Consider the following 23,440-nt stretch of genomic DNA (forward strand, 5'->3'; position numbering starts at 1 on the left):
TAGCCCTGAGACCATCAGGCAGGCAGCTCAGGAAGGCTATATATTAGTATGATATTATGTCTAATAATACATTTGTTGAAAGTAACGAGAATTACATGCCCAAAAAACAGAGATAGGACACGAACATTACAGTTGATAATAGTGAAGGACAAGTTGTGTCATAACATTTGGAATCTCTATCTTATTTTCGTTGTAGATGGAATCAAACCAAAAAATGCGAATTTTGAACCGGCTCTCCCCTACCTACACCGAGACCAATTAAATTGGGTGATAAGTGATACGATGATAGGCCTATAAAAACATACATGTTCAAATAAAATGCCAGATCAGATGCCACATAAACTAAAGTAAACATAATCTTATTGCCACCCCTGAAAAATGCCTTGCCAACCCAGTTGCCACCCTAACTGTAGGCAATTAATCTTTATTTTTATTTTTATGTTGATTGTAAATGTTGGTGATATTTCTCCGTAGTTCATGTAAACGTTTTACTCACCAGTTTACAATTAACTTTGCCCTAAATAGAGAAAAAAATGGTTGCACCGTGACCCGCCCACCTGACTGACCTGCAGAAACCACAACAATACTAAGCTAACGTTACGTGGTGACTGGAGCGATCCTCACTACCACAGCATATTTCCAGAGTGAGTCAGGTAAGCAAGCTATAATTTGTTTGTTGTTGCTTTATGTTTAAAATGTTCAAATGTTCTGTCAAGTTTGACAATGTGAAATATGTGATAGAGCTCAACCACATGACTATTGTTATTGTATGACATGAGTTATTCTAAACTCTTTGGCGTACATACTGAAGCGGGGGGGAATCTAGCTTCACATCAACTAGCTAGCTAGCACTAGTGAAATGAGACAACTGTTTCCCTCAGCGTGCGCTGTTGTCAAATGGTAGCCTGTAATGAAATGAGACCATCATGGTTTTCCTCAGCTAGGCCTATTTGCATGTCAATGTAAACCCGTGGGGGTTGGGGAGGGCTACAAGGTATGGCTTTTGGTTAGCCTACAGCCCTACCAAGAAATGTTAGTTCTGCTTCATTCCCACAGCACTTTTCTATAGGGAGGCTTTAGCGGCTCTCAACCTCAAGTACAAACCCTTCTCTACATGGCCGCTCAGAAGATCTACAAGTCCAACTGGGCAGCCAGGGTCCGTGCCACAGTGGTGTGGATGAAGACGTCCCACAAGGCCAAAGTGAAGCTCTTGAAGGAGAAGCAGCAATTGCTCAGTGAGATCACATCTCAGTACATTCTTTTGATTATAGATGCATGATTGAAAAATGAATGATATTAAAGTGTAATGCTAATTTATCGTTTTTTGAATCATGCTTTTTATTATTTTGTCATTAAAGATAACAGCAACATACAATATGTTATTCACTCAGTTAGGCTATACGAAAATTAATGCTAGTAAATTGATAGATTTTGGGTGACTAATTTTGTTTGTGTGTGATTTGTTTGTGTTTTCCTGTCAGTTGGACCCACAGCTCAGGAAGTAGGTGGAGAAGGACAGAGTCAACAGCATGAACACAGGGGACTTCAGGAAGGCAGAGGAGTTTGTGGAGCCGATGCGTGTGCTGCACACATCCACACTCTGTGTCTCCAGTGAAAGAAACCCAACCTGTGGCCAGATCATTCCAATCCTCTAAAAGTTGCAGGCCCATTACACTGTGCGCCAGGGGGACTCTGCCCAGCTAGCAGATCATGAGTGGGCAGCCAGCGGCCCGCTGACGACCAACTCGGCGGCCCTACGTCCTCCGTCAGTGCGTTGGTGGCTTGCTGCTCACACTGCACCACCCTCCCCACACACTGCATGCTAATGCACTCTATACGTTGCTATGCTAATGCATGTAATATTGCTAATAATGCATTCAATAAATGAGAACAGATGTGTGAACTTTTTTTTAAATTTTATTTAAAGTAGCACATCAATATAACACAGATTAATGCAATACTCGTAAGAGGAGACAGGTACAGTAAAGAAAATGTTCAAAAGCAGCATAACGAACATACAGTACATAACATATATCAGCATACATATAGTACACTATGAACAGCATATGACATTATGGAGATGGACACTAGACATATGGTAGGCTATATAAATACTCTAGACAGATGGCATGTACAGTAACAATCAATAGTTTGGACACCTTCTCATCCAGTTGAATGCAAAGGTGTCCAATCTTTTGACTGGTACTGTAACTGTACACAACTGTGCACACAACTCAGGTGTACAGTAGTCTGATGGCTGTACAACAAAAGCAGAATAACCTGGGGGGTTGTGTGTAGTCAAGACGTCATGGCCGATCTAAAACACAGAATTCAAAATAAATTTGACTTTGTAAATGGCTGAAAGAATTGGTCTTTGATAAGTATATATAATTAAAAAAATGTGAACAGGTCAGAAAAAACAAACACCAACCATAAGAACTGGCGTCACATGCTGTGGTTTGTGGACGATGTGGCGTGGAGTCCCATGTTCGGGCCCCAAGGTAGGTGGTCTAAAATAAGATAAAAAATAATATTAAGATAAAGTAGGTGGTCTAAAATAATATTTAAAATAATATTAAGATAAAGCATAGACCAAGTGCCCGGCTATAGAGTACCTGGTCTGCACGTATTCATGGGTTTCAAATGTAGTCCTAGACCTGCCGGACCAACACAGGTGTTTCAAATAAATGAATTCTACTGCATAAGATAAATTGAAACACCTGTGTTGGTCCCCAATATGGCAGGTCTAGGACTACATTTCAAACCCATGAATATGCTGGTCTGTGCTAATCTTCACTGTTCTGTGCTAGTATAACAGTAACATCCTGGTTCTACTCTGGTCTCCATACCTGTTCTCTGTACTGGTCCTCATGTCTCCTCTCGCCCTTCGCCTGCATCATCACCTCAAGTTTTTCCCAGTTTCTGGCACCTTCCAGTTTGGATGTGCCAGAGCCCATAGGCCACCTGGGCTGGAGGGAGAGACGGGACAATTAACCAAGTGAAAGAGACAGAAATACTGCACACAGAAGAGACATTGATATGACTGTCCAGCCTGTGATAGACCTCTGAAGTTTTGCAGAATCTAATAAGATGGCTAATTTTAGCAATAATAGCTTAGCTAGCTAGTAGTGCCAACTGCCTACCTAGCACAGCCTACTCATTGACCAAATGAACATGGGAACTTTCACAGACGTTGCCAGAGCATTTGGGACAGTTAGCTATTCTGTTCTCTCTCAAAATGATTAAAGATTGGCTTATAGCCAATCAGACGACGATTACATTGCCAAAACTGTAGCTAGCTAACGTTAGCCGAGATGAATTTGCGTCAGGCAGCCTAATGGTGGCCAACGAACAAAGGCCCTCCACAACGCCTCACAAAAGTTCAAGAAACGGTCACAACTGAAATGTTTCAAAGTTGCCAACTCAACGTTACAATTACCACAAAAAGCAGAACGTATAACACTCATGGCGACAGAGTAATTTTAGCACTAGCCTAAGCACTAGCCTAGGTATGCTGCTAACGTTGGAGATGAAGTAAACATGGAGATGTTACAACGCCTGTTGCTCATAGCACTAGTGCTTATTCCTGTATATTGTCCTCTTATTTCGGTTATTTCAGTTATAATATTTCAGTTATTCAGTCCCTCATCACCTTTGCGCTAGCTCGCACTCCACTGGAGAGTAAACAAACAGTGCGCCCCACAATGCACAGCGCATCTGACTACGGGGTCTTCTTTAGGTCAAACATGTTGCGTCCGTCCGAGAACGGGCGGTTTCACACAACTGGAGCGCCCTAGAAATCACTTGTAACCGCTCCGAAAACACCTCTTCAGGAGGGTCTCGGAGTGGCTGTTTTAGTGCACACTTGTCTGCGATTGTTGTGTTCACACAGGCCCATACAGAGCGCTCTCGGGCCCAAAGCTCGTTTGGTGCGCACAAAACTATATGTGTGAAACCACCCTAAGTTACTCCCTTTACGCACAAATATAATAAGCGGATATTTATTCTTGATAGGTTCATGAGGTAACTTACAGTAGGATTGATCATTTTGTGTGCATAAACAGTGGCTAAGCATAAAACATAAACACACAGAGCTAGCTAACATACCGTGCTAACATAAACAGTGCTAGCTAACATAAGCAGTCGGGAACATTACAGTAACGTCAACATTACGGGTAAGAATGGGCTAATGTTAGCGAAGCTAGCCAAACTTACATCATCCACGAGATCCAAATTGTTGTCACGTCTCCAAATCCCCCAAGCTCCTCTTCTGATGAGCTGGACTCAAATACAGCCTCTAAAACCTCAACACATCTCCTGTTTTTGTGTTTGTTTGCTCATTTTATCTCCTCAGGTATCCTAAGTTCATTCAGGTAACGTTAGCCCAGCCGGATTCAAAACATCCTCCCTAGTTGTTTGCAAACCACATGGCCCAGTTTTATCCAATGGGGGGCTCTGTTGATAGAAAGTGGTGAATAATGTGGATGGTCATTGGTTTATTATGTCTGAGACTGATAGACAGCTGAATCCATGGGGAAAGCTCCAACCAATGGAGATTCAGAGAAGGCGGCGTAGGCCTTCAGGAACCAATCATAAACGCTGTAAATCTCAAGACACGAAACAGACGTCTTATACACAAAACAACGGTGTAAAATTATGTATATTATTTCTGTGCGTGTTGATATGGCGGAAAAATCTATAAAAACGTACGACGCCACCGCGGGCGCAGACTCCAGAGGGATAAAGCACAGTTCTTTTTACTCACACCAATGCTCCTATATAATTATAATTATATTATACTCCCAGTTATATTATATATTTGCTTTGTCCAGATTGCCAGTTGAACAAAAACGATCCAAGTGCAACATTGTAACATATTATTCCCTGAATCAATGCAAACGGTCTAGAGCAGGGGTGTCAAACTCTGGCCCGCGGGCCAAATTTCGGGCCAAACCGCAGTGTAATTATATTTGGCCCGCGAGGCAATACCAAATGACTACTAGAGCTGGCCCGCCAGTATTATACAGCGCATTCACCGCTAATACTACAAATCCCATAATGCTCTGCTGTTGTTTTGGCGCGTCAATCAAGACAGGACCCAGAAACGCCCTCTCTTCTGTGACAGTAGTCATAGCAATCTCATACTACAACTGTAACCGTGTTACCCCTTCTTAAAAATGGTGAAAAGAAAGGCAGAAAACAGAAGGTTTACGTTATGTAACGTCTCACTGTGATAGAGACACCTGTGTTGACCTAGCCGGCCGCTGTGTTTGCTCTGTTCCTGTTCATTCAATCCTGTCTGCCTTCTTGCCGGCCTGTCTGCCTGCCTGGCTGTCTGTCTGCATGCCGGCTGTCTGTCTGTCTGCCTGGCTGTAGGACAGTCAGGGTTTTACAAGCTTCTCTACTGAGCAGATGGAGCACCAACACTTGTGTCTGAGGGAGTATTCACATATGTTAGTGCACACCATTGATGCGCACCAAAAGCGAAAGTGATAAGTGCATATTCAATGTTAAAGCAAAACTTGTTTGGGTCCATATTAAAATTTTCATTTGTTCAATGTTGGCCCGCGACTTTGTTCCAAGTTTTAATTTTTGGCCCACTGTGTATTTGAGTTTGACACCCCTGGTCTAGAGGGTTGAATAGCCTGCACCCCTAGTAATTTTGCATTCATTCAATAGCCTACATAAGCATTCACATCCATAAACATAAGGCTGTGTTTTCAAGACATTCACAGCATTTCAAAATTCAACATTTGCATCATAGACTATTGAGTGCTATTCGTTTGAAGACATTTGACCTGTGTTGAGCTGATAGCATACGTTTTGAGATTAAACATAGTTTTATCTAAATGAGCCATTGTGTGAGTGTAACCTTTTGCATTCATTGTTGAAATCACATATAGTCTACCACAAAAATATTATTGCTGTGCACATTCTTATATCCATATGTAAGGATGGATTATTCATGCAACCTTGATTCCTATTAAAAAAAAAACATATTGATGAACCTAGGCGACATCTGCTGGGAGAAAGTAGCATTGCAGCCTTCAGGTCAGGTAAAAAAAAGATGGCTGACCGGCTTTTAGCCAGAATACACTAAAATAATGACCAAACTACCTTTTCCTGGTGGGATTTCGAAGTTTCGAAAACACTGACACGTAAAACGCACATATCTAGGAAAAGTCATGAAAGCAGGGCGCTGTAACTTGAACGGTTGCAGAGAATTATTTTTTAATGTAGTTGCATGGGTCACCTTGACCCACCCTCAGCTATTCTAGTGTTAACACCCACCTAGGGCATTTCGAGTACCTCATCATGCCCTTTGGCCTCACCAACGCCCCGGCCGTCTTCCAGGCTCTGGTCAATGATGTGCTCAGGGACATGCTCAATACCTTTGTGGTGGTATACCTTGACGACATCCTTGTGTTCTCCCGTTCCGAGGTGGAGCACCGCCAGCATGTCCGCCTGGTCCTGCAACGGCTGCTGGAGAACCGGCTCTTCGTGAAGGCTGAGAAGTGCGTGTTCCACGCCGCCTCCGTGGAGTACCTGGGTCACATCGTGGAGAAGGGGCAGGTGCGCGCTGACCCCAAAAAGGTGCGTGCGGTCGAGGAGTGGGCGCGACCCGCTGACCGCACTCAGCTCCGGCGGTTTCTCGGTTTTGCCAACTTTTACCGCCGGTTCATCCGAGGCTTCAGCCGGGTCGCTGCCCCCCTCACGGCACTGACCTCCACTCTCCGCCCCTTCTCCTGGTCCCCGGAGGCGGAGACCGCCTTCTCGGCCCTGAAAGAGCGGTTCACGACGGCTCCGGTGCTCTCTCTGCCCGACCCCGACCGTCAGTTCCTCGTGGAGGTCGACGCGTCGGACGGGGGCATTGGGGCCGTCCTCTCCCAGCGGTCGGCGGGGGACCAGCGCGTACACCCCTGTGCCTTCTTCTCCCGGCGGTTCACCCCCGCGGAGAGGAACTATGACATCGGCAACAGGGAGCTGCTGGCGGTGCACGCCGCCTTGGAGGAGTGGAGGCACTGGCTGGAGGGGGCCAAGCAGCCGTTCGTGGTGTGGTCAGATCACAAGAATCTGACCTACATCCGGACGGCTAAGAGGCTTGGTCCCCGTCAGGCGCGCTGGGTCTTGTTTTTCAACAGGTTCGACTTCACCCTCACCTACCGCCCGGGTTCGGCCAACGTTAAGGCGGACGCCCTCTCCCGTTGCTTCCCCGAGGGCTCCCCTGACGCGCCGGAGGTCCCCGACACCATCCTACCCCCCGCCCGGGTGGTGGGTGTTGTCACCTGGGGGGTCGAATCGGCGGTTAGACAGGCCCAGCGCACCCAGCCTGACCCCGGCGGCGGTCCCCGCAACCGCCTCTTTGTTCCCTCCACGGTCCGAAGCCGGGTGCTGGTGTGGGGGCACTCCAGCCGGTTTGCCTGTCACCCCGGCGCCACGCGGACTGTGGAGTTCATCCGCCGGCGGTTCTGGTGGCCCTCCCTGGAGGCGGATGTCAGGGAGTTTGTGGCAGCGTGTGAGACCTGCGCACGGAGTAAGGCCACCCATCATCCCCCTGCGGGCCTCCTCCACCCGCTGCCTATCCCCGGTCGACCATGGTCTCACATTGCCCTGGACTTCGTCACCGGCCTTCCCATCTCCCAGGGCAATGATACCATCCTGACCGTGGTCGACCGGTTCTCCAAGGCCGTCCACTTCGTGCCGCTGCCCAAACTCCCCTCGGCGGCTGAGACTGCGGAGCTATTGGTCCTCCACGTAGTGCGGCTCCATGGGATCCCCCAGGACATTGTGTCTGACCGTGGTCCCCAGTTCGTCTCCCAGGTGTGGCGATCCTTCTGCCGTGGGATTGGGGCCACGGTCAGTCTCTCCTCCGGGTATCACCCCCAGTCCAACGGGCAGGCGGAGCGGGCCAACCAGGCCCTGGAGGCGGCCCTACGTTGCGTCACCACCAGCAACCCCGCCTCCTGGGCCAAATACCTCCCCTGGGTGGAATACTCCCTGAACTCCATGGTGAGCGCGGCTACCGGTCTATCCCCCTTTCTTGTGTCCCTGGGCTACCAACCCCCCCTGTTCCCTAGTCAGGAGGCTGAGATCTCGGTGCCCTCCACCCGGGCCCACCTACGCCGGTGCCGCCGCGTCTGGAGAACCGCCCGGGCCGCTCTGCTGCGGGCCACCGAGCGGTCAGAGCGCTACGCCAACCGGCGGAGGTCACCAGCGCCCACCTACCGGCCGGGGCAGAGGGTCTGGCTCCTCGCCCGGGATCTCCCTCTCCCCCTCACGTCCCGCAAGTTGGCCCCCCGCTACGTCGGTCCCTACACCGTCGACCGCATCGTTAACCCTGCCGCGGTTCGCCTCATCCTCCCTCCATCCCTCAGAGTCCACCCCGTCTTCCACGTGTCCCTGCTGAAACCGGTAGCCGCCAGTGCCCTGTTTCCGCCTGCCCAGGTGCCCCCTCCGCCTCGGGTCCTCGACGGGGGTGACATGGTGTGGGAGGTCAATCGCCTCCTTGCCGTCCGCCGTCGGGGCCGGGGGTACCAATACCTAGTGGACTGGGTGGGGTACGGGCCCGAGGACCGGAGCTGGGTCCCACGCTCCTACCTGGCGGACCCTGCCCTCCTTAGGGAGTTCTACCGGGCCCACCCTGACGCCATCGGGTCGCCCGGTGTCTCCCGTCGGGGGGGGGGTCCTGTTGTGGGCCCGGCTCGGTCTTTGGGTCCAGTCCGGGAGTCGAGTCGTAGGGGCAGTGAGGCACACGCTTCGAGGACGCGGACTCCACCCCTTGCCGGAGAGGCCGGCTCCGCCCGGCAGCAGCAGCAGCAATCACCGACCAACTCGTTGCAGCTGTTGCCTGTTAGCGGAGCCACTACAAGAGGACGCTGGAACCATCGCTCGGGGCTCAGACGTTTCTAGCCCTCATAGGGTAATCAGACGAGCTGGCTATCGCCCTGATCTATTACGAAAGTTTGCTTATCGACTAACCATTTGTTTTCCCTGTGTTGTGTTCTCTCTTTTGTTCCCCCCGGAAGGTCCAGCGTCCTCACGCCTCTCCGGCCCCCGCGTCCTCCCGGCCTCCGCGCCGCGTTTCCCATTCGCTTCCTGCCCTCGACTCTCCCCTCCCGGACTCCGCTCCCCGCACGCCTCCTGGACCTCCCTAGCTCCGCGGGCCTGCCGCCGCTCCGCCTCCTCTCACCACCGGAGACCGCCAGAGTTCCCGGACCCTTCCCTCCACCTCTCGTAGGGCCTCGCAGCACATACACAAACACATTCCGGCTGATACCCATACCACACACACCGCACCCACACACCCCTCTTTGTTTCCCCATCTCATGTACATACCACACACACGCATCCATACATACCCCCCATTGGTTTGCACCTCCCCCATTTTGTTGTGGCACCAGTTCTCCCCATTTTATTATTTATTAAACGGCCAAGTGCCAACCACTCCCCTCTGTCTGCCTGTTCTGTCCGGGGGTCTCACTACACGGGTCCAGGGTCCGCGTTCCGGCCCCTGACAATAAGGCTTGAATATAAGGCGCAAGACCAGGCTGCGGCACTTCACTTGGATAAACCACTCACGTGCGTTGTCCTGAAGTCCTTGCGCTCGTATATTTTCTCAATAAACCAGACCTGTTTGAGTGAATCTTGGCAAATCCTTTTTGACTAGAACAGTTAAAAATCCATTACACACTGCACATGCATCATACTATACTTTTTCAATGGGGACTTTGTATTTGTATAACCCAAATGGGATTTGTTAACTCAAACTGTCAACTGGGCCTTACTGATGACAGGCCTGGCGGTCCTGTGAGGGTTCCATTTCTGAAGAAGTTGACCATGTTCTTATGGTACATGGCCAATGAGAACTCCTTCAGGGAGCTCTCTGACAAGTTTGATGTGTCCCAGGGATCTGCCCACAATGCTGTCCTGGAGATATTGGAGTCAACCTGTATCCTTGCAGAGTCCCACATCACCTGACCCACGGAGTGTGAGAAGAGGGCTAACACCGCTGTGTATCGGCGTCTGTGTGGTATTGGGGACATCATTGGTGCCATTGATGGATGTCACATCAAAGTCCAGTGGCCAGTAGTCAGGGGGGGTGACTACCTTAACAGGAAGTCTTTCTATTCGGCCCTCCTCCAGGGCATTGTTGACGACGAAGGACGGTTCCTGGATGTCTTTGCAGGGCCCCCAGGCCGAGTTCATGACTCAAGAATGTTGAGGGCTTCAACATTTTTTGAGAACTGGGTGCGGCTGTTAGGAGAGTATCGCCTTCTGGGAGATATTGCATATATCTCCAATACCTACCCCTTCATTGTTACGCCAAAGCATGACAATGGTGTCCTGACTGAGGAGGACCTGCAGAGGAATGCAAAGATCAGTTGTGGTAGAGTGGTGGTCGAGCAGGCCTTCGGGAGACTGAAGTGCAAGTGGAGGCGACTTTGTGATCTCCAGACTACCAGGCTGGACATTGTAGTCAAGCTCAGTGTGGCAGCATGCACTCTGCACAACATGGGCATTGCAGTCTCCAATGTCTGTGAAGAGCATCCTTGTGGGTGCCCAAGGCTCGGCGATGACAACGAGTAAAGCAGAGATGACACACACACACTTACACACACACACACGCACACACACACACACACACACACACACACAGTGCCTCCCCCAACTGTCAAATAATTGCTGTTGACGTTGTTAATGATTTTATTTGTAGCAGCGACCGCTGTATACAGTAAGTGTTCCATGTTGTGCTGCATGTCTGTCATTGTCTTGCTCAGGGTACTGTATGGGCAATCGTGGGTAAATTTGTTATTGTAGGGAATTGTAATGAATCACTTTTGCATAGGGACCTTTAACTTATGTGTTTAGGTTTGTGTTTTAGGATGTGAGATTTTCTGTCACCTTCAAAGTGTCCGTCTTTTCACTTAGTGACCTGTCTCCGTCTACTGTCATTGCAGCAAGTTCTCCTGTGCTATGCAAATGTATTGTTTATTTTATAAAGCTGCTAGCACCATGTTTGGTCATGCTAAGAAGTCTCTGTGTGATATCCTCACACCATGCTACAGTATACATGAAACACAGAAAGACTTGCCTTGTATTGTTTATTTCAAAGTGCACCTGCTTTAACAGTATCCTGCTGAGCATACTGCTAGAACATGTCTAAATCTCTATAAAGTTAAAAAAAATAAAAATAAATAAGGTCTTAGTTTTTCTATAGCTTATTGCATCAATAGTAATTGAACCAAACAAAGTCGACTTTAAAGTGAAACATAGTACACCGACATTCAAAACAATGTCTGAACAGTATTCTTCTGAGCATGCAACAACAGCTCCATGAATCTATATCTATGTATAAAAATAAAATAGAAAAGTACAAAAAGTTTTCAGTTTTCTATAGCTTATTGCATCAATAGTCCTGTAATCGAACCAAACAAATAGGACTACAAAGTGAAACATAGTGCCCTATAGAACAATGTTTTAACAGGATCTACATGAACTTATCACTCTGGTTGTACCAGGCACAGGCACTTAACAAAGGCTAACATTTTTTATTGCTTCTCAAGAAAAGATCGCATGAGGCTTTCAAATGATGCCTGAGAGGCCTGCATCTGTTTCAGGTGTTCCTCATGTCTATGGCTAGACACTTCAGATTCTCTGAGGAACTCAACGGGTTCATCCTGCTACCACCCCCTTTTCTTCCTGTTGCGGTCAGCTGGATTGATGGTGGAGGTGAGGGTGCTGAGCGATCCCTGAGTGTGGGTTGACAGCTCCGGAGATGTACTGCCAGTGGTACGCCCAGAACTGCTGACAGAGGGTCCTGAAGTTGGCCTTCTGGTCAGGGCCTCAGGTCTTTGAATCTCTACCCCCCTTGCAGTTCCTAGGACAAGGAAGTCTACATCATGGTTACCTCCAATAAGCTCACTCATTTCCTCATAGAACTCAAACTTAAAGGGCAATGCTCGTTTTTGACAACCTGAACCTTATTTACGACATATTATAAGAAGTTTGACTCACCGAGATCACTTTTGTGTAGTTCGGAGGCCTGTAGAAGAAATTTAAAATCCAGCGCGAGCCAGTATATCCATGTAATGACGGTGATCGGGGCACCGAGAATGCAGTTTCTCAAAATCTATTTTCGGACGCTAAACGGTTGTTTTCTGTTAGGGATCAGGATGGAGGACCCAAGAGCAGACACGATTGGGGTGAAAGCCCGTAGGCACGTTTATTGCGACCCGGGGAGAGGCAGGCAGTAACGTGATCCGTAGACAGGCGTGGGTCAGGCGGGGACGTGGTAGTCGTACAGGCGATGGTCAGGCAGGAGCGTGGTAGTCGTACAGGCGATGGACAGGCAGGAGCGGGGTTGTCGTACAGGCGTGGGTCAGGCAGGAGCAGGGTTGTCGTACAGGCGTTGGTCAGGCAGGAGCGGGGTAATCGTGCAGGCGTGGGTCAGGCAGGAACTGGGAAGACAGGGAGAACAGGGTAAGGCAAGGTTCAAAATACAGACGAGGCAGGGAGCTAGAGACGTGTACCCACTAGGTTGGTTAGTCAACGATCTGGCGCCGCATGCTGTGTGGAGTGGCTTCTTAACCTCCTGGGCTGATGGGCTGCAGGTGGTGGCTGGCCAGGATGGGGTGCAATCACCGGAATGGCTGCAGGTGGTGGCTGGCCAGGATGGGGTGCAATCACCGGAATGACCGGCAGCTGCTCACGCCGACGAGCCCGCAGTTCCCTCTGCGCCCTCTGGGAGGTGCCAGGGGACTCATTCTCGGAGAGAGGGTTAGGGGCAGGCAGAGAGGCAGGGTTAGAGCGCCGACGAGCCCGCAGTTCCCTCTGCGCCCTCTGGGAGGTGCCAGGGGACTCATTCTCGGAGAGAGGGTTAGGGGCAGGCAGAGAGGCAGGGTTAGAGGCATGGGTTGTGACAGGACCCCCCCCTCTACGGGCGACTCCCGGCGACCGACCAGGCAGGCCAGGGTGGGCCCGGTGGAAATCCCGGACAAGAGAGGGGTCCAGGATGTGCCTGCGGGGCACCCAGCTTTGCTCCTCAGGCCCATAACCCTCCCAATCGACAAGGTATTGCAGATCCCGGCCCCGGCGACGGACCCTCAGCAACCGCCGGACAGTCCAGGCCGGATGGTCGTCGATGAGGCGGACGGGGGGAGGAGCATCGCCTGGGGGGCAAAGGGGACTGACCTTCACAGGCTTGATCCTGGAGACGTGGAAGACCGGGTGGATCCTCATGGCGGGGGGCAACCTGAGCTTGACCGCCACAGGGTTGACCACGCTCTCAATGACGTAGGGGCCGAGGAAGCGGGGGACCAGCTTCCTGCAACCTGCCCGCAGCGGAATGTCCCTGGAGGAGAGCCAGACCTCCTGGCCAGGCACATAGTTGGGGGCCGGGGTCCGACGCTGGTCGGCATACCGCTGGCTCCTGCGGGTGGAGCGGAGCAGGGCCGAGCGGGCGGTCCTCCAGATCCGGCGGCAGCGGTCAATGTGGGCCTGGACTGACGGGACAGCCAGCTCCTCCTCCTGCTCAGGAAAAAGGGGCGGTTGGTAACCCAGGGAGCACTCAAACGGGGACTGACCTGAGGAGGCGTTGGGCAGGGTGTTGTGGGCGTACTCGACCCAGGAGATGCGCTCGCTCCAAGAGGCCGGGCTCCGGCCCGTGATGCACCGCAGGGCAGTGCCCAGGTACTGGTTGGCCCGTTCCGCCTGCCCGTTGGTCTGGGGGTGGAAGCCCGAGGACAGGCTGACAGTGGCCCCCATAGCCCGACAGAACTCCCTCCAGACCCGAGAGGTGAACTGCGGCCCCCTGTCCGACACAATGTCGAGGGGGATGCCATGGAGACGGACCACGTGAGTCACCAGCAGGTCCGCAGTCTCAGAGGCAGAGGGGAGCTTAGGCAGCGGCACGAAGTGGGCAGCCTTCGAGAAACGGTCAATGATGGTCAGGATCACCGTGTTTCCCTGGGATGGGGGGAGACCGGTGACGAAGTCCAACCCAATGTGGCTCCAGGGTCGGCCGGGAACAGGCAGGGGACGCAGAAGACCTGAAGGGGGCTGGTGGGAGGACTTACTCCGGGCACACACCGTACAGGCCTGGACGTACTCGGTGGTGTCGACGGCCATGGTGGGCCACCAGAACCGGCGCCTAAGCAGGGTTAGCGTGCGGCTGGCTCCTGGGTGACAGGCGAACTGGGACGTGTGGGCCCACTGGAGGACCTGGGTACGGACCCGGTCAGGCACAAAGAGGCGGTTTGCCGGACCACCGCCTGGGTCTGGCTGAGTCCTCTGGGCCTCCCTCACGATCCCCTCCACCTCCCAAGTGAGAGCACCCACCACACAGGAGGAGGGCAGAATCGTGTCCAGCTCTGCTCTCCGCTCCAGGGGCGAGAACTGGCGTGAGAGAGCATCTGGCTTCACGTTGCGGGACCCTGGTCGGTAGGTCAGGGTGAAATTGAAGCGGCCGAAAAACAGAGCCCACCTGGCCTGCCGGGGATTCAGCCTCTTTGCGTCCCGGATGTAGATCAGGTTCTTGTGGTCAGTCCACACGATGATCGGCTGCTCCGTCCCCTCCAGCCAGTGCCTCCACTCCTGCAGTGCGAGTTGGACCGCGAGAAGCTCCCTGTTTCCAACGTCGTAGTTCCTCTCGGCCGGCTCCAAGCGGCGGGAGAAGAAGGCGCAGGGGTGGAGCTTGCCGTCCGTCACGGCCCTCTGGGACAGGACCGCCCCAACCCCCGTGTCGGAGGCGTCAACCTCCAGGGTGAATTGGAGTGAGGGGTCCGGTTGGATGAGGACAGGTGCGGAGGTGAACAGGGCCTTGAGGGCCTTGAAGGCCACGTCCGCCGCAGGGGTCCAGGCGAAGGGGATGGCCGTGGATGTCAGCGCTGTCATGGGGCTCGCCACCCGGCTGTAGTTCCGGATAAACCTCCGGTAAAAGTTAGCGAACCCCAGGAACCGTTGGAGCTCCTTGCGGGTGGTGGGGACCGGCCACTCAACCACCGCCCTGATCTTCTCTGGGGAAGCCCTCACCCTCCCGGCCTCAATGACGAAACCCAGGAACTGGATCGTGGGCACGTGAAACTCGCATTTCTCCGCCTTGAGGTAGAGCCTGTTCTCCATGAGCCTCTGGAGGACCTGCCTGACGTGCCCGGTGTGCTCCTCCATGGTGCGCGAGAAGACGAGGATGTCATCCAGGTAGACGAAGACGGTGTGGTTGAGGAGGTCTCTGAGGACGTCGTTCACTAGGGCTTGGAACACGGCCGGGGCGTTGGTTAGGCCGAAGGGCATGACGCGGTACTCAAAGTGCCCGAGGGGGGTGTTAAAGGCCGTCTTCCACTCGTCTCCCTTCCTGATGCGCACTAGGTGGTAAGCGTTCCTGAGGTCGAGCTTGGAGAACACTGTGGCGCCCTGGAGCGGTTCGAAGGCGGAGGCGATGAGCGGCAGGGGGTAGCGGTTCTTGACTGTTATGTCGTTCAATCGCCGGTAGTCGATGCACGGGCGTAGGGTGCCGTCTTTCTTGCCCACGAAGAAGAAGCCCGCTCCTACGGGTGAGCTGGAGGGCTTGATGAGGCCGGCGTTCAGGGACTCGTGGATGTATTTCTCCATGGCCTCTCTCTCAGGACGAGACAAGTTGAACAGACGGCCGGAGGGCAGGGGCGCTCCTGAAAGCAGTTCAATGGCACAGTCGTAGGGGCGGTGAGGAGGCAGGGAGAGGGCCCTCTGTTTGCTGAACGCCTCTCCGAGGTCATGGTAGATGGAGGGAACCGTGGACAGGTCAGGTGGCTCCAGTGAGGCGCTGACGCCCTCTGTAGGCGGGGTGGCAGAGGTGAGACAGGTCCTGTGGCAGTGATGACTCCAGCCAATCACCCTGTTGGTCTCCCAGTCGATGTGGGGGTTGTGGCGCCGGAGCCAGGTCTGCCCCAGGACGAGGGGACTCTGGGGTGATGAGATCACCAGCAGGGAGAGGGTCTCGTGGTGGTTGCCAGACAGACGGATCTCCAAGGGCTTTGTGACCTGGGTGACCTCGGCCAGCAGTCTCCCGCTGAGGTCGTGAACGGCAAGGGGCGTGTCCCGGGGTTGTGTGGGGATGCCGGCCTGACGGACGAGCGTGGCATCGATGAAGCAGTCGTCCGCGCCCGAGTCAATCAGAGCAGGTACGGGAAACGGCCGGTTGTTAGATGTGATCACCGCTTCCAAGTGCAGGCGCCCCTGGTGGCTGGGGGTGAGTACGCCGCCCATCAGTGACGCCCCGCCCAATACCATGGGCTCGTCCTCAGGGGATGGAGAGGCAGACAGAGCAGAGGAGCGCAGGGGGGCGGAGTCGGGGCGAGACGAGAAGGGGGCCGGCTGGCCTGGGGGACGGTGACTGTGGGGCCGGACAGAGCCAGAGGGACGGGTGGCTCTTTCTCTCCTGCGCTCCCGGAGCCTGTTGTCCACCTTCACGGCGAGCGAGATGAGGTTGTCCAGGGAGGTGGCATCTTCCCTGAGCGCCAGCTCATCCTTAATAGTCTCTGTGAGGCCTGAGCGGAAAGCGGTCTGGAGGGCGGCATCGTTCCACCCGCTCCCCGCAGCCAGGATGCGGAACTCCACAGAGAATTCTGCCACACTCCAGGTGCCCTGCTGGAGATGGAGCAGGCGTGAGGCGGAGTCGCGGCCGTGGGCTGGATGGTCGAAAACTTTTCTAAACTCCACACAGAAAGTCTCGAAGGACCCGAAACAGGCCGCCCCTGACTCCCAGACTGCTTCAAACCAGCGGAGGGGTTGGCCGGTCAACAGGTTGGAGACGAAGGCAATCCTCTCCGCGTCCCCAGAATACCGGCTAGGCTGGTGAGCGAAAATGAATTTGCACTGCATCAGGAAGGGCCCGCACTCAGCCAGGTCGCCGTCGAATGGCCTGGGGTTGGAGAGCTTGGGCTCTCTCCGGGGCCGAGCGGGGGAAGCGGCCTCGCCAGGAGCTGGAGCGGCGGGCTGGTCCTGGGGTGGTGCTGGGTCCTGGGGTGGTGCTGGGGCCTGGAGAGGGGTAAGGTGGGCGATCAGGTTCCGGAACTCCTGGGTGAGAGCCTGCAGGCCCTGGTCGGTTTGGGCTGCCTGGGTGGCGAGCGCGTTCACGCTGGTGGAGAGGCCCTGCATGGCACTGGCCGCATGTTGGAGGTCAGAGTCGTGTCTCCCAATCAGCGTACCTTGGCTGGCGATGACAGTGCGTATGGCGTCGACGTCCGCTGGGTCCATGTCTTGGCCAGATCGTTCTGTTAGGGATCAGGATGGAGGACCCAAGAGCAGACACGATTGGGGTGAAAGCCCGTAGGCACGTTTATTGCGACCCGGGGAGAGGCAGGCAGTAACGTGATCCGTAGACAGGCGTGGGTCAGGCGGGGACGTGGTAGTCGTACAGGCGATGGTCAGGCAGGAGCGTGGTAGTCGTACAGGCGATGGACAGGCAGGAGCGGGGTTGTCGTACAGGCGTGGGTCAGGCAGGAGCAGGGTTGTCGTACAGGCGTTGGTCAGGCAGGAGCGGGGTAATCGTGCAGGCGTGGGTCAGGCAGGAACTGGGAAGACAGGGAGAACAGGGTAAGGCAAGGTTCAAAATACAGACGAGGCAGGGAGCTAGAGACGTGTACCCACTAGGTTGGTTAGTCAACGATCTGGCGCCGCATGCTGTGTGGAGTGGCTTCTTAACCTCCTGGGCTGATGGGCTGCAGGTGGTGGCTGGCCAGGATGGGGTGCAATCACCGGAATGGCTGCAGGTGGTGGCTGGCCAGGATGGGGTGCAATCACCGGAATGACCGGCAGCTGCTCACGCCGACGAGCCCGCAGTTCCCTCTGCGCCCTCTGGGAGGTGCCAGGGGACTCATTCTCGGAGAGAGGGTTAGGGGCAGGCAGAGAGGCAGGGTTAGAGGCATGGGTTGTGACATTTTCATCAATCAGATTGGATGAATCGACAGTCTCTGTGATGATGATTCTCTGCGCTACGATCGGATTGTTGCTGACGAATGACGACGACAATATTCTCGGCACCAACAACGATCGTAGCGCAGAGAATGTGAGCCGCGAGTGTAGCCGGAGAATAGCCAGTCTGCGTGCTGGCCTGTGCGCATGCGTGCTGGAGCAAGTGGGGAAAGGCGTGTAAAGATCATATTACAGAGGCTAAAGACCCCGTATTTGAAAACCACAACAATGCCTCGCGTTGAGGAATCTCAACTGTCGATTCATCCAATCTGATTGATGAAAACAACCGTTTAGCGTCCGAAAATAGATTTTGAGAAACTTCATTCTCGGTGCCCCGATCACCGTCATTACATGGATATACTGGCTCGCGCTGGATTTTAAATTTCTTCTACAGGCCTCCGAACTACACAAAAGTGATCTCGGTGAGTCAAACTTCTTATAATATGTCGTAAATGAGGTCCAGGTTGTCAAAAACGAGCATTGCCCTTTAACACTTCCTCTGCCTGTCAAGTTGTTATTATCTTAAATTTTTTTGAAGGCATCTTCAAGTGTGGCCCACTTATTGCAACCTTTCCCTGATCGAACTGTACATGAAACTGGTCTGTTAGTTTGTCCAGATGTCCATCCAGAACAGTTTCTTCTGGCCTTGTGCCATTCTTACCCTGTTCCCCAGCTCAGCCAGCGTTTTTGGCAGATCTGCCTCTGCTTGTGAGATGCTGACGCATCAGGTCAATTAAAAACAGAGTTTGGTCTCTAGTAAACACCTGATGAGGAGGCAGGGGTTGGCAGAGTGGTGGTAGGGGTTGGTGGGGTGGTGGTAGGGGTTGGTGGGGTGGTGGTAGGGGTTGGCCGGGTGGTGGTAGGGGTTGGCAGAGTGGTAGGGGTTGGCAAAGTTGTAGGGGTTGGCAGGGTGGGCGGGGCTGGGCCTTTGCTGATAATCTCACCTACACCTAAACATTTTGAAGAAATGTAAATTAGTACTGAAGCTATGCTGTAGAAGCATTCACTTAGCCAGCAATGAGCCATCTAAAGCAGTTTATGTACATGGCATATCTAAAGTAAAAGTATACTGCCTAACCCTGAACTTAAGCTAATTCATTATGCACAGACCAAAACTCACCAGTAGCTCTGGAAGGACTGCATCCAATGAGGATAGGGTTTACCCGAATGGTCATGGACTCATCAAGGTACAAGGCCGGATCCCCTTGGGCTTTATACAGGACCTGAGTCAATAACTTGGTCCTATTTTTGTCCAAGAACATTCTCATGGAGTCATCTACGAACACTAGGGAATGCAAGGTATATAATAAGGAATGGTTAGACATTTAGCTAGACTATTTCTTTCATTTAGACTCCCTCATCAATGTTGTAACCAGTGTTAGCTAGTTGTAACACACTCGCATGGCATGCTTCATAGAAAAAATGTGCTTGCTTGCTACAGCTAATAGCTGAATACACAAAAGTGTGCAACTACTTAAAGTAAATGAGTTACTATGAACAGAATAACAAACTATATAATTTATTACCGTCAATTGCTGCCAGGGTTTCAATTTTTTCCGCCATTTTTGCTGTCCAGGACGTCATGAAACGTCACAACTCGTAAACTCAGGTATCATCGTTATCTCCCAATTTCAAACTCGTAATTACAACCTTGGAGGGCCGTTCATGTGCTCGTAACTCGTGAATACGGTAAATACGATATTTCCGAGGAGCACTTGATAGCATCTCCCGAGAAGAGCCTGGTGACGCGAGGTGCCTTGTAGGCTACACCAACATTTTTGAAATCTGCCATTTTCTACATATTCTGGCCTCCCGTCCACACGCAAACAATGTTTTAAGAACATTTTTGAAAATGGGGAAACATTTTTAGAAACTCCACTTTCAGTGCCGTCTTTACATTCATGAGAACCACGTAGACTCAACCCCTTAATGAAATTGTTTTCAACTTAAGGGGAGACACGGTAGGTGAAAACATCGTTTTTCAACGCCCTGGTCAAATTTGAGATTTTGTGCTAGTTTGCTTCCATTACATGTCTTATTTCATACTAGTGGAAATAAAACATAAAAAATACGCATTTAGATGTTTATTTTACTTCATTTAGTCTGTTTGCGTCTGTAGATTCTTCCTAAAATCACCGAAAGTTAGCATTTTTTCAAAACGAACCAGACCGCGGCCGTCTTTTGGACCGTCTCATCCGGGGTATCATTGGAAAGGTCTCTCTCTCGAGCGCAATGTTATCGCAACCAAACCTGATAGTTTCATTTGTATCAGCAACCAATCGTGGAAATACAAAGGCGGGTTTGATGCTAAACGTGAAATTTCATTGGCTGTTGTTGATTTCTGAGAACGTGATTGGTTCAGCGCGTCATGTGACACGTTTCCACTTCCTGATATCTAATCCAAACAATGCTGTTCTAAACGTAATAAGCAACAACGACAACAGTGTTTGCCCGCAAGGTTGAACAGAAAACAAGAGAAACTTAATGGAAAGGTTTGCATTTATGAGACAAAAAGTGCCTATTCGCGCAAGTTGTCATTAGCCGGTGCTAGCATGTCCAGTGAGCAGCAGGGAGATGAGGCTAGCGTTAGCATGTCCAGTGAGCAGCAGAGAGATGCGGCGCGTTTCAATGAGCTGATAACTGGGTTGATTTGTCCTAATTGTGCAGGGACTGGTCTTAAAATTAACATAGATCCTCAGAATAGTGGGTTCTGTAGTGCTTTGCTCTTAGAGTGCAGTCTTTGTGAGAAATGGCTATCGCAAAAGTGTCTACACATCGACTCGACTTCATGATACAACTAGGAATGATGTTGCATTTGATGTCAATGTGAGGATGGTCCTCTTAGCGCACGAGTTAGGGTTGGGGTATGCAGCTCTCCAAAATATTAGTAAAGTGTTAGGGATCCCAGGGCTTCATCTGAAAACGTATCAGAAACATGACAAGAGGGTGACAGGTAGGCTATTGAAACGTGTTCCCTCTTTTTCTCTCTCTCTCTCTAGCCAATATCAGAAGCCTATACATATGCATAGTAGTCTCCCTCTCTCTACCTCTGGCATTTCTACATGCATCCATGAACTGACCAAATAAACTGTTTTAATTTCAGTTGCTGAAATAGAGAGAGGTCTGGAGTCCTTGCACAGAAGCAGAGAGCAGATTAGGCAGGCATATGCAGATGTGGACCCAGAGGTAGGTCAGCTGACTGCCAATAAATGCAAAATGTTACAAAATGATTACAGTTATTGAGCATTATTACAATAATTCTCAATAACCAGCATTCAGTGGACAACATGAAGGTGGCAATATGGGGTAGTCTGCTTCACTGATGACAACCCCATGCGCACCAGGAACATATTGTGGTTTTAGGACAGTTTTGTGGACTGCAGCTGAGTGGGTTCTACAAACCAGCTGCTTATAACAGTTTTGTGGACTGCAGCTGGGTGGGTTCTACAAACCAGCATCCTAGAACAGTTTTGTGGATAGCTAGTGTGGTGCCATCTGAGGAGTGACTCTGTAGACCTATGATGGCGTAGCTTGATGTCTCCTATGGTGTTGCTTTTGACGATGGTTATATCACTTGTTTGTTTGGCAATCTATATTTAGCTTCTATTGGTGTTTACCCTGCATTTTTTACCACATCTTGTCCTGTGTATTTATGAATCAGCTTACTTTTCATGTTCATTCATTCATTCATTCATGTTTTCTCCATGTAAAACGCTTAAAAAAAACACAAAAAGTTAGATAATCTGTTTTCTCATGCATGTCCTCGTCAAATGTGTCTATCTTTGTCCATGATCTGTTTAACAAAATAATACAAGCTTTCTAAAAGGGAATGTTCTCTTCCCTACTAACATTGTCTCGTCTCTAGTCTCGTCTTACTAACATCCCACTCGTGGGCTGTACCTTGACGTGGTGAGTGGGCTTCCAACTAAACAGGTCTTGCTTCTCTATACAAAATGTCTACTCCTGGACTATTCTGAATCCACAACATGCTGTGTTATTCAGATTTCAGTTTCTATGTGTTTTCAGATGTTGTGTAATGTTGTTACTAATGATGTGATTGGATATTGTGTTTGTAAATATTGGTTTACAATGCAAATGTATGTTTTTTTACAATACAAATTTTCAAAGCCCGTTTTCTCAAAATGAGTTATTTCCCATCGTTGGGACATCAAAACCACCACTTGAGTAGCACCTACATACACCTAAGTTTCCAGTTTTGTTCCAATCCATATTCTGAAGGGTTTGGCCAAGAGGGATTTTTTAAATTTCATTCATAGCCTGATTTATATAACAGTTTAACCCTTAAAACATGGCGAAAATTGGTCTTTTTATGACTGTCTGATTTCTGAAGTGAAGAAAAGAGATATCAAAAATCCCCCTCGGACAAAGTTTTGAATAGGTATATGTGAACAAAATGAAACAATAATTTTGAATCTGGCTTGAACCAATTTAAAAAATGAATGTCCCGAAATTATGCAAATTAGCGCATATTTAGTGCATATAATGCCTAATTTGCATATTAATCCATAAGATTTCAGAAAACTTGTAATACAAAAAAGATGCTCCTTAATGTACCTAACAAACTGGGGAAGTTTGATGGTGATACCTATTAAGGATTTTTTGTTCCCTATTCACCTGGGGTGTCTCCCCTTAAACGCCTTATTCACCGCAGGTCAGTCTGACGTAATTGGGGGTGCAGATGCGGAAGTGCCCGTTGACTTCAATGTTAAAAGTTCACTGTAAAAACACCACTTCAAGAACCAAAAAAATAGTCCAAATAACAGGCTGAATACACTATTGGGGTTACAAACTCATCATTACCAGACTCTTTCACTGCCATTGTTTTCGCGTTTGGAAATACATGGAGGTGAATGAGCCATAGTTAGCCGTCAGCTGCATTCACTCCCATGTATTTCCAAACGCAGTGAAAAACAATCAGAGTCTGGTAATGATGAGTTTGTAATCCCGATAGTGTATTCAGCCTGTTATTTTTACTATTTTGGTTCTTGAAGGCCAATGATGATAGAATCTGTTACTAACCAATGTCCCATCTAAAAAAAAATATATATATATATATATATATATATATATATATATATATATACATATATATATATATAAAGACAGAGGTCCATCCATTACTAGGATCTGGGACAAATAAATTTGAGAAAGGCTGGTTTATGCCCGATGCTTTTTGGTGTCTTTGGAATATGGTAACTGTAACCCCCACAGCTAAGCAAGTAGGTGTTTGTGCTGTGAAATTGTACATCCTATCATTGTGGGCACACGCCTGTGCCTGGCAAAAAAGTGTCCTTCATTTGGGAGTGAGAAAGTTGGCACCCTAATCTTAGCCCTTTTCCCCACCCCCCAAAACAGTGGTCCGCAGGTTGCTTCTTAGTCAGGATGGTGCTCCTTGGGACAAAAACAGTTGAAAACCCCTGCAATAAGAGACAGAGTAGGGCGGGTCATCCCCAGAACTATCCTGAAGGGGGGA

General features: G+C 50.7%; 1 pseudogene across 1 annotated transcript; it reads left to right on the forward strand.

Annotated features, from left to right (window-relative positions):
• The first annotated feature begins 9,837 nt into the window (after nt 1-9,837).
• On the forward strand, nt 9,838-10,587 carry LOC311320269 (annotated as a pseudogene). Its single transcript has one exon. The product of its transcript is annotated as an uncharacterized misc_RNA (transcript).
• Nucleotides 10,588-23,440: the final 12,853 nt, after the last annotated feature.

This window comes from Borostomias antarcticus, assembly GCF_949987555.1.
Source record: "Borostomias antarcticus genome assembly, chromosome: 17".
In the NCBI taxonomy this organism is placed as follows: Eukaryota; Metazoa; Chordata; class Actinopteri; order Stomiiformes; family Stomiidae; genus Borostomias; species Borostomias antarcticus.